Here is a 12,992-nt window from a genome sequence, read left to right on the forward strand (position 1 = left end):
GAGGAAGAACGCGAGCGTCTACACCAAAATGCACAAGATGCCGAGGCTCAACGTCAAGAACAACAACTCCATGCCGCTCAAGCACTTGAGGCACAACAAGCTCTACGCCATGCGAGTCGAGCCGTTGCCGACCGAGGCCGACAAGCCCGTGAAGAAGAGGAAGAACTTCGCGAAGAAATTCACGAACGACGATTTCAAGTTCGCATGCATTGTCTAGTTCCTCCTCGAGCTCGACGCGCTCGTCCACAAGCTCGCCAAGACCATCAAGTTCATCAAGAGCATGAAGACAATGGGAATCCTCCGCGACAAGAGCAACATGAGGTTGACAACCCTCCCCGTCACGAACACCACGAGTTGAACAATCATCTACAACATGGGCGTCATCATCCCTGACCCCAACACAATGAAGAACAACGCTACAGCAAGCTCAAGTTCACCATGCCCAAGTTCAACGAAAGCAACGATCTCGAAGAATACCTTTCATGGGCATTGAAAGTTGACAATATCTTCCGTTTGCACAATTATGAAGAAGAGAAGAAGATCGCGATGGCATCCCTTGAGCTCCAAGACTATGTCCTCATTTGGTGGGAACAAATCCTAGAGCGCCGCGAGGCAAGAGGTGAACCACCAATCACTACTTGGGCACAAATGAAGGATGTCATGAGAGCACGCTTCGTGCCTACCTACTACAATCGCGACCTCTTCAAGAAACTCCAACAACTCAAGCAAGGAACCAAGAGCGTTGAAGAATACTACAAGGAGATGGAGATTGCAATGATAAGAGCTAATGTGACGGAAGATGATGAGCAAACAATGGCACGTTTCTTGAATGGACTCAATCATCCTTTCAAGAAGATCGCCGACTTCCAACCATACTCAAATCTCATCGAGCTCGTGCACCAAGCTACCTAAGCGGAATGCCAAGTGCAAGATGATTTCAAGTATGCCAAGTTCTCATCCAAGTCCTACGGTTTCTCCAATAACCAAGCTTCAACGACTCCAACACCGACTACAAGACCCTCTACTTCCAACATCGACAAGTCGACTTCCAAGAAAGCTTCGCCAACTACAAGCAATCCTAATACGAGCAACTTGAAGCCAAGAGCTTCATCATCATCAACCCCTACCGGTGAGACCGTCAAGAGGAGTTCCCTCAAGTGTTTCACTTGCGGCGGCCGAGGCCACAAGTCCTATGAGTGCACCAACAAGCGCACCATGATTTTCAACGACGATGGCACTTATGATTCCATGAGCGAAGGATAAATGGAAGCCCTTGAGCAAGTCACCATGCACCGCCAAGTGAACAATGAAGAAGAACAAGTTTTTTGTGATGAAGACTCAAGTCCCGCACCTGTTGTCTCCAAAGTCTTGACTCTACAACATCACCAAGAAGACCAACGATGCCACCTATTCCATACCAAGGCCGGCATCAATGGACGATCCGTCAAGGTCATCATCGATGGAGGGAGTTGTCACAATCTCGCAAGTGAAGAACTTTGCTCCAAGCTCCAATTGCCCAAGACGAAGCATCCACATCCATACAAAGTGCAATGGCTTAATGACTCTGGTACCATCGAAGTCGAGCACCGAGTGCAAGTCTCCTTCAAGATCAGAGCCTACGAAGACACCTTGGAGTGCGACGTCATCCCAATGACCGTTTGTCATCTTCTCCTTGGACGGCCATGGCAATTTGATAGAGGAGTCGTCCACAATGGTCGTACAAACCACTATAGCTTCAAGATGCAAGGAAAGGAGTTTGTGTTACGACCTATGTCTCCAAGCCAAGTGATCGCCCATAAGCAAGCCACCTATCTTGGAGAGAATGGTGAGAGAGTGAGCCACCAAAAAGAGAGTGAGCGCCACAAGCCCAAATTGAGTGCCTCCACGATGAGCGAAAACAAGAACCTAGTTCTATTTGCCACCAAACGTGAGATGAGAGAAGTGTGTGAGAACCCATCTAGTGTCCTACACTACGTCCTCGTGTGCAAGGACAATGCACCACAAACTAACACTTCTCACACCCTTCCTCTAGTGTTGTCTTCTCTTTTGCAGGAATTTCTAGATGTTTTCCCCGATGAGCTACCTCCGGGACTACCTCCACTACGAGGCATTGAGCACCGCATCGACCTCATCCCCGGAGCACCGCTTCCGAACAAAGCTCCATATTGCGTCAACCCCGAAGAAACCAATGAAATTCAAAGGCAAGTAAAGCATCTCATAGACCATGGTCATGTGCGTGAAAGTTTGAGCCCTTGTGCCGTACCGGTCATTCTTGTGCCAAAACGTGATGGTAGCTTTCGCATGTGCTCCGATTGTAGACCTATCAATGCTATCACCGTTCGCTATAGGTACCCCATTCCACGCATAGATGATATGCTAGATGAGCTTAGTGCTGCCACTATATTTTCCAAAATTGATCTTAAGAGTGATTACTATCAAAAACGCATACAAGAGGGCGATGAATGGAAAACCGCCTTCAAAACCAAGTTTGGTTTGTATGAGTGGTTAGTCATGCCTATGGGTCTCTCGGAAGCACCGGGCACTTTTATGCGCCTTATGAATCATGTCTTTCGCCCTTACATTGGTATATTTATTGTGGTTTACTTTGATGACATTCTTGTGTTTAGCAAACCTATCAAAGAGCATGTCACCCATGTCTGCACCGTTTTGCAAACTCTTAGGAAAGAGCGTCTCTATGCTAATATGGAGAAATGCCTTTTTGGTGTTGATAAGCTTGTTTTCTTGGGTTTTGTTGTCTCTTCTAAGGGTGTTCATGTAGATGAGTCCAATATCAATGCTATTAAGACTTGGCCGCAACCAACCAACTTGCATCAAGTGCGTATTTTCCTTGGTCTTGCGGGTTTCTATCGTCGCTTTGTGAAGGACTTTAGCACCATTGCTTCGCCTTTGAATGCTCCGAGCAAGAAGAATGCGTCGTTTATTTGGGGACCATCCCAAGATACCGCATTCAATGAGCTTAAGAATTTGCTTAATCATGCCCCCATGCTTGCTTTACCCAACTTCGACAAGCCTTTTGAGATTCATTGCGATGCTAGCGATAATGGCATAGGAGGTGTGTTAACGCAAGAGAAGCACCCCATGGCTTATTTGATGTAGGGTAGAACCCTAGATGGCCGATCTTTCACGAAAGGAGCGGATCCCAAAGAGAAACACGGAGAACATGAGGGGGATTCACGAGGGAAAACACAAGAGAATCACTCAAACCAACAAGATTCGATTACACATGCGCTAGATCCTCGAAACACATAGAGATACATGATGATCCAACGTCAACAAAGTACGATACAGAGTAACCAGAAGTTCCGGGCTGTCCAGAGAGTTGACGCATGTCTCTTCTTCTTCTCCGTCTTCTCGTCCATCTTCATCTTCTTCTTGTCCTTGCTCCTTAGCTTCTCCATTGTACCTGAGTATGCACAAAGTATCCCTATGAGGTAGTAGCCATGCTTCATGCGCATCGAAGTGGAATTGTGAGAGGAGAGACGTCACCTCGGTTTCAAAGGCTCTTGCACATGATCGAGTCATGGGTCCAGTAGGCACTTGAGGAGACGATGGTAGGTCCATGGGGATGACCTTGGGATGCTCCGCATCATTACTTTAGTGAGAAACTGTCCGGAGCGCAACTTAACTATCCCATCTATGACAAAGAGCTATATGCTTTAGTCCGCATTTTACATGAATGGGAACATTACCTTCGTCCCCATGAGTTTATCATTCATACCGATCATGAGACTCTCAAGTATCTTAAGGGTCAAACTAAGTTGAACAAGCATCATGCTAAATGGAGTGAATTCATTGAGTCTTTTCCCTATGTCATCAAGTACATCAAGGGTAAAGAAAACATCGTAGCGGATGCTCTTTCCCGCAAATGCATGCTAGTCACGCAACTTGAGTTAGATGTCATTAGCTTCGAGCATATCAAATAATTGTATGAGCATGATGAAACTTTTGCCACCCCTTATGCCAAGTGTTTGTCGAATACATCTTGGGAACACTATTACATCAAAGACGGCTATGTTATGAGAGCTAACAAACTTTGCATCCCAAAGTCATCCCTTCGTTTGTTGCTTTTGCAGGAATCGCATGGAGGAGGCTTAACAGGACATTTCGGACGAGACAAGACGTTCGCCACGCTCTCGAAGAGCTACTTTTGGACAAAGATGTTTTGGGACTTCAATCGCTTCACCAACCGATGTTCGACATGCCGCAAAGCTAAGTCCAAAGCTCAATCTCATGGTCTCTATATGCCTCTACCGATTCCATACCAACCATGGGAAGACATTAGCATGGACTTCATACTTGGTTTGCCTTGGACTCGCAATGGGAAAGATTCTATATTTGTCGTTGTGGACCGTTTCTCAAAAATGGCACATTTTATTCCTTGTAACAATATAGACGATGCTTCACATGTTGCTAATCTCTTTTGTAGGGAAATATTGCGTCTACATGGTGTGCCAAAGACTATCATCTCGGACCGCGACATCAAGTTCTTGAGTTACTTTTGGAAGACCTTATGCGCCAAGCTCGGAATCAAGCTTCTATTCTCCACGGCCTATCATCCACAAACCGATGGCCAAACGGAGGTGACAAACCAGACGCTCTCCACCCTTCTTCACGTACTAATCAAGAAGAACATCAAGGAGTGGGTGGAGTTCTCACCCATCGCCGAGTACGCCTACAACCGCGCAAGACATTTGACTATCGGCAAGTCCCCCTTCGAGGTTGTCTATGGTTTCAACCCTTTGTCCCCATTGGACATCCTTCCCCTACCACTCCACGAGCGCACAAACATGGACGTGAGTGACCGAGTCAACCACCTCAAGAAGATACATGAAGATACAAGGCACACCATTGAGCTCCAAGTACAACGACTCGCGACCAAGCTCAACGTCAACAAGAATCACATGATATTCAACATTGGAGATCTTGTGTGGCTACACCTTCGCAAGGAACGCTTCCCCAGCGAACGCAAGTCCAAGATACTACCACGAGCCGATGGACCATTCAAGGTGTTTGCCCGCTACAACAACAACGCATACAAGATCGACATCCCACGTGACAAGTACTCCGTGAGCGACATCTTCAACGTCAAAGATCTCTCCCCATACCATGGTGATGAGGATTTCGATCCGAGGTTGGATCTTCCCCAAGGAAGGGGAGATGATGCGGAGCATCCCAAGGTCATCCCCATGGACCTACCATCGTCTCATCAAGTGCCTAGTGGACCCATGACTCGATCACGTCCAAGAGCTCTTGAAACTGAGGTGACATCTCTCCTCTCACAATTCCACTTCAATGCACATGAAGCATGGCTACTACCTCATATGGATACTTTGTGCATACTGAGGTACAATGGAGAAGCTAACGAGCGAGGACAAGAAGAAGAGGAAGATGGACGAGAAGACGGAGAAGAAGAAGGGCTGAAGGAGAAGTCCCAGCCACCGGACGACCGGCCGGGACCGGACGTCCGACGCCTGAAGCGTTAGCCGAGCCCCAGCGAGCGGACGTCCGGTCCAGACCGGACGACCGGTGCCCCTGCACCCGAGGCCAATGAGCGGACTTCCAGCCCCGACCGGACGACCGGTGCAACCGCACCCGAGCCAACATCAGCGGAAGTCCGGAGCCTCCGGACGTCCGGCACCCCCATCATAAATGGAACCAGCGGACGACCGGAGGACACCGGACATTCGGCAGCTCCTGAGACACCGGACTACCGGTCCCCAGCGGACGTCCGGTACCTGTCTGCGCACAGTGTTCGGGCCCGAGGCTCATGTACCCCTTCACTTCGCCCCCATTTGCACTTAGACTATAAATAGACCCCCCATTCATCCTATCTAGGGTTAGCAAATGTTTAGCTCAGATTTGTGAGAGAGATCTTTGCTCATCCACTTGGTCACCTTCTCCTCGGAGATTCGAGCCTTCACCGGAGAAGATCCCCCAAGAGGATTCAAGACCTCCTTGCGGAGAAGATCATCAAGACCCCCTCTTGCGCGGCCCCATCAAGACCTCCTCACGGAGAAGAACTGGTTACCGTGTATCGTCCCTAGTTGACCGTGGATTCGTGTATCGTTCTATGTACTCGAGGATTTAGCCCATGTGTGACTTATTCGTGTCGGTTTAGTGATTTCCTCTTGTGCTTTCCTTCCGTTCTTCCTCGTGTTGTTCATGATTTCCCCGGGATCCGCTCCTTTCTGAAAGATCGGGCGATTAGGGTCTCTACCCTACATCACCACCACTCGTGACATTGAGTGCATTTCCTATGAGAGGATGAGTGTGACCACCACTAGCCCCACACTAGAGAACATCCAAGAGGGAGTGAGTGAGCCACCACACTTAGTGAGTGAGGTAGTTGACATGGCACGTGCGGCCACTATGATTCCTAACGACTTAACCTCTACTCTGAGTGTGTTTTCTTCTTTGGTGCTAGGTCTCCTACATGATGACATGCCTATCCTCGACGAGTCCATATCCCCAATGGAGACAACGATGGCCATGATGGAAGAAGATGCACCCCCACATGGTTCCATCTAGATGAAGATGACCATGACTTGGTCTTCGACACCTCACCTACAACACATGAGCGATGCTCCAAAGGTAACATAGGTGATGGTGCTTCTCTTGTCCCACTAGTGGACTATTACACTAATGATTGCTTGCATGATGTTGACACACCTATTCCCATGCTTCATGCTAGTGCGACTTCCTCATGTCATGACTTACCTATTTATGATGAATATGATGACAAGCATGTCGAGTTGCCTAGTTGTGATGTTATGTTCCATAGGATATCATGTGCAAATTCTTTTGGTCACATCATGTTTGACAATCCATTAACCTTGTCATATGCTATGAGTGAGATATCCCATAATGCATCATTTCAATCTCAACATAGTAGCTATGCATGCCCCGTTAAAATAAATCCCATTTGCACTTATGGCATAGATGACGAGATGATGGTCATTGGCTTTTGTTTTTCAGGTGATAATATTGCTATGCTTCCTTTGCAAAATTTGCACAATTCATCTCATATGCCATGCCATGAAAATTATTGTGTATCGCATGATTACATCCCTTGTGCGCACCATATGCATTCCATGAATAACAATGCTCTAGATATTTCCCATGATGCATTACACAATTTGAGTCTCCATTATGCTATACATAACAACAAACCTATCATGATGGATGACATGTTTCTATATCATGCATATCATTTATTAGATCATTGGATATTTTGTGCTACCCAACACAAGCATGTGCGTATCATGATGGATGATGTGTACATCTACCACGCACACACAATTTTCCCTTTGTCTTTGTTTTGTGTAGGTACTCATGTATACTCATCAACCTCTCAATCCCAAGAGTTGACGAAACGAGATCTTGAGAGCAAAGATGATTTGGGATCCCGTGAACTAACCTTCCCACCACTCTCTTCACGCAATGACTACGCGCATCTTTCCCATTTGGCTCTCACACGGCTATGGGCTATATACCGCTTCTCGCTTCTTGCTCATTTTACCGTGTTCACTTTGCATGCTATGCTTGCTTCTATGCCTTTGCCATGCAATTGTGACCCTTGCTTGCATCTACCCATGATTCACCATTATGCTACTTCTATGTGTATTTGCATGCTTGGTGTAGATCCTTGTTGCTATTGCCATGTTTATCATGTGCCTCATGATATTGATGCTATTTTTCTCATATCTTACCTTCATGATTGTGATGTGTCTTCTGCATTAGTCATGACTACCATTTGCAAACATGACATACATAACATGATTCCTTCTAGTATGTTGCATCTTCGCACTACTAGCTTGCTTGCCTTGATTCATATGATTGCTTGCTTTGTCGCATCACCCATGTTCCATTATTACTTGCTTTCTTGGGTTGATGACGTATATGTTCATGCCTCTCACATGATAGATCTTGTGATGCATGCTCGCTTGCTTCCGCCTATTCTATTTGGTTGTTCTCACATCATATGCATCCGTACTATGAAATGCTCCCTTGTCCTTTCTTATGATGAGCATGATGCATCCCCTTGTTGGGTATTTTACCGCACGAATGATAGGTTTTCTGCTAACCTCATTTGTTTTTCTGAGTGTTTGTCATGTTCTTTCAAGTTGAAGGATTCACAAGGCGATACCGTCATGACACAATTTGGTCATGTGAAGGCATACACGATGTGCAACACCAACATTTGCGAGAATCTCCTAAAGGTGAATTCCTTCCCTTTGAGCCATCCTCAAATATGCATATTGGATGGGTCACTCTTTCATTGTTGTTTCCTTCTTCTTGTCTACATGTTACATCTATTGGGTGGAGGACCGACATTGGAGATGGAACCCATGGACCTTCAAGTTGAGGAGCGCTCGGATTTATTGGATGCACCTTCGAACCTCCACTCATGCCACGACATCGAGCATTGGTATACCAACACCTCCATATTTGTTGATTGTGTTCACACATGTCATGCTCGATGGACATATCATACACATGACAAATTTGCATCTTATGCATGGATTGACTCACATCATGATTGCCTTGTTGCATCTTGTATTCCCATGTCATCCTTGATATATGAGCTGGTGCATTTCATTAGCAAATTTGTTGTGATATACCTTGATGGCATATTCATACATCATGATCTTATTGCCATTTATCACAACCACAATACATTTGTGTGCACAATGAATGATTTTGCTCCCATGAATGCTTTACATGTCATTTTACATCATTTGGATAAGCATCTCATGCATCTTCATGAACAATTCCTTTGGACGAACTCATGTTTATTTGATGGACACCTTGTGTGCGTTAACCATTGTATTTCTGAGTGTCGTTTATGTTTGCTCTTCTTGCATATATACCACTCCGGCGACACCTTGGAGTACTTGGATTGCGCAATGTCTTCAACTCCGTCCAACTACAAGTCCGTCCACGACTACCGTTTCCATGGTGATGAGGATCATGATCCGAGGTCGGATCTTTCCCAAGGGGGGGGGAGATGATGCGGAGCATCCCATGTTCATCCCCATGTACACTCCGACTACTCTCCAAGCCCTAAGAGGACATAAGACGAGACCTCATCTATACACCATTGGACACAAGGTGAACTCGCTCCTCTTCGAACCATCACTTTCCATACGTGAGACATGGCTACTACCTCAAACATGTGTGCTATGCATGACCAGGAACCAAGAGGAAGACCATGGACACCAAGCGCGAGGAACGAGAAGAAGAGCTACGGAAGAAGCTCCAGCCACCGGATGACCGGTCGGAACAAGACGTCCGACGCCTAAAGACCCACCGGACGACCGGACCGGACCGGATGACTAGCAAATGTGCACCCGAGCCAAACGAGCGGACGTCCGACAAGTCCCGGACGTTCGACACACTCCAGCGACCGGACGTTTGACCGTCTCCGGAAATCCGGCGCCACGTCAACCGAGCCAAAATGCCGGACGTCCGACAAGTACCGGACGACCGGACCCTCGTGAGCCACCGGACGTCCGGTACCCGTCGGACGTCTGACGCCTGTCTGTGCACAGTGTATCGGGCCGAGCCCATGTATCGCTTCGCCCTCACTTACCCCTTCGTGGCCCTAGACTATATATACTCCTCCACCTCCACCATTTGAGGGTTAGCGTTGGTTTAGCTCATTTGAGAGATAGAGCTACGGTCATCCATATCGGATCTACTACACGAGAGAGACCGCGGCCTCTACGGAGAAGATCCCTTTGGATTCAAGCCCACTTTCTAAGGGAAGATCCCCCCGTGGATTCAAGACCTCCTCACGGAGAAGACCGGTTACCGTGTATCGTCCGTTGATGAGTTTGCTCCCATTTGTACTCGAGGATCTAGCACATGTGTGACTATTTCTTGTTGGTTGGGTGATTCTCTCGTGTTTCCCCTTGTGTTTTCCCTCGTTTTCCCCTCGTGTTCTTCGCGTTCTTGGACGGGATCCGCTCCTTTCGTGAAAGATCCGCCCCTAGTGTTCCTACCCTAAATCAAGTTTACTTTGATGACATATTGATTTATAGCAAATCTTTGGAGGAACATTTGGAACATTTACGTGCTGCTTTTATTGCTCTACGTGATGCACATTTGTTTGGTAACCTTGGAAAGTGCACCTTTTGCACCGACTGAGTATCTTTTCTTGGCTATGTTTTTACTCCACAGGGAATTGAAGTTGATAAATCCAAGATTGAAGCTATTGAGAGTTGGCCGCAGCCCAAAACGGTCACACAAGTGAGGAGTTTCCTTGGCCTCGCTGGTTTCTATAGGCGTTTTGTGAGAGATTTCAGCACCATTGCTGCACCTCTCAACGAGCTTACAAAGAAGGATGTGCCTTTTGTTTAGGGTATCGCACAGGAAGAAGCCTTCACAGTATTGAAAGATAAGTTGACACATGCTCCTTTACTCCAACTTCCTGATTTTAATAAGACTTTTGAGCTTGAATGTGATGCTAGTGGAATTGGATTAGGAGGTGTGTTATTACAAGATGGCAAACCTATTGCATACTTTTCTGAAAAATTGAGTGGGCCTAGTCTGAACTATTCTACTTATGAGGCACATGGAGGAGGATTAATGGGACACTTTGGTGTCAAGAAGATGGAGGATATACTTGCTACACATTTCTTTTGGCCAAAGATTAGACGGGATGTTGAGCGTTTTGTTGCTCGCTACACTACATGTCAAAAAGCTAAGTCATGACTCAATCCTCATGGTTTATATATGCCTTTGCCTGTACCTAGGTATCCTTGGGAGGATATATCTATGGACTTTGTTGTAGGTTTACCTCGAACAAAGAAGGGGAGGGATAGCATATTTGTTGTCGTGGATAGATTCTCGAAAATGTCACACTTTATACCATGTCATGAAAGCGATGATGCTGTTAATGTTGCTGATTTGTTCTTTTGTGAAATTTTTCGCTTGCATGGTGTGCCAAATACTATTGTTTCAGATCATGATACTAAATTTCTTAGCCATTTTTGGAGATGTTTATGGGCTAAGTTGGGGACTAAACTGCTTTTTAGTACTACTTGTCACCCCCAAACTGATGGACAAACTGAAGTAGTCAATAGAACATTGTCTACTAAGCTTAGGGCTGTTTTGAAGAATAACAAGAAAATGTTGGAAGAATACTTGCCTCATATTGAATTTGCTTATAATTGTTCATTGCATTCTACTACTAAGATGTGACCTTTTGAATTGTGTATGGTTTCCTACCTCGTGCACCTATTGATTTGTTGCCTCTTCCATCTTCGGAGAAGGTTAATTTTGATGCTAAAGAACGTGCTGAATTGATTTTAAAAATGCATGAGTTAACTAAGGAAAACATTGAGCGTATGAATGCTAAATATAAACTTGCTGGAGATAAGGGTAGAAAACATGTTGTGTTTGCACCTGGAGATCTTGTTTGGTTACATTTGCGTAAGGATAGATTTCCTAATTTGCGCAAATCAAAGCTAATGCCACATGCTGATAGAGGCAAAGGTGTCCCGATGTTTCGATGAGATAGATATCGTTTTCTGTGGGAGTCGACTTTTGACGATCCGACTACGAACGTGCGAAGACGTCGCGCCTTAGCAATCGCTAAACCAACTTCCGAGGGTTATTGACCATGCCGGAGCACGATCAACCTGACCACGAGGGTCTATTTCCTGCGAGCAAACGAAGAACAAGCAAGAAACTGAGATTGCAATCTGGATATTGCGAATAAAAGAGGAAAGCTTTATTAATGAAGGTGGTGTTCTGTGACGTCTTGGTCTGGTCGTTGGACACACACGAAGGACGCGAAGTTGCAGCTATGGCAAACTTTTAGTCTAAACAAAACCCAAAGTCTAAACGATGCCCTAAGGGCTGTATATATGGAGGAGAGAGGGGGAATTTCGTGGCCCTTGGTGGAGGGGTCCGAAACCAACCCTAAGTCTTGTTTCCCCAGACATACAGACTCTAAAAACAGCCTATACTTAAGTACTTCGAAAATACATGGGCCTGGCCCAATAATAAGTTAACGCAGCACCTAGAATAGCCTCTGGACGAAATTTATGAAGTGGCATCTTGTATATTTCGTCCCATGCTTCCTGCACTCATTATGGTGGCTTCAGATTCCTGGAATCATCACTTGTAACTCCGTTCTTGTTCCCCTTGCGCATGCCATCATCTCCATGCTTGAACTTGCTCCAAGGTTCATCTTTCTTCTCCAAGCTAGGCCCTTCATTTGTAAGCAAAACAAATGTATCCAATTTAGGCAGCATCATATTCTCATGAACATTAGAATCGTTACCAAGAAACGAAAGTACCTGATAATTCAATTGGTGTGCGCGAGCTCTAGTAATTGGTCCAGTATGTATAGCAGGAGGGGTTGTGGGTGTAACAATGGTATTGATGTCCTCATCATCCTCCCCTTCTTTAAATGAAGTCGTCCTCGACGAAAGTTCATCGTCCTCACCCAAATATGGCTTCAAATCTGCAATGTTAAAAGTGGGACTAACCCCAAAATCTGCAGGCAGCTCAAGTTTATATGCATTATCATTTATTTTCTCTAACACCTTAAAAGTACCATCAGCACGTGGCATTAGCTTTGATTTGCGCAAATTAGGAAATCTATCCTTACGCAAATGTAACCAAACAAGATCTCCAGGTGCAAACACAACATGTTTTCTACCCTTATCTCCAGCAAGTTTATATTTAGCATTCATACGCTCAATGTTTTCCTTAGTTAACTCATGCATTTTTAAAATCAATTCATCACATTCTTTAGCATCAAAATTAACCTTCTCTGAAGATGGAAAAGGCAACAAATCAATAGGTGCACGAGGTAGGAAACCATACAGAATTTCAAAAGGGCATATCTTAGTAGTAGAATGCAATAAACGATTATAAGCAAATTCAATATGAGGCAAGCATTCTTCCCACATTTTCATGTTATTCTTCAAAACAGCCCTAAGCATAGTATACAATGT

This window comes from Triticum dicoccoides, chromosome 1A (genome assembly GCF_002162155.2).
Source record: "Triticum dicoccoides isolate Atlit2015 ecotype Zavitan chromosome 1A, WEW_v2.0, whole genome shotgun sequence".
Taxonomy (NCBI): Eukaryota; Viridiplantae; Streptophyta; class Magnoliopsida; order Poales; family Poaceae; genus Triticum; species Triticum dicoccoides.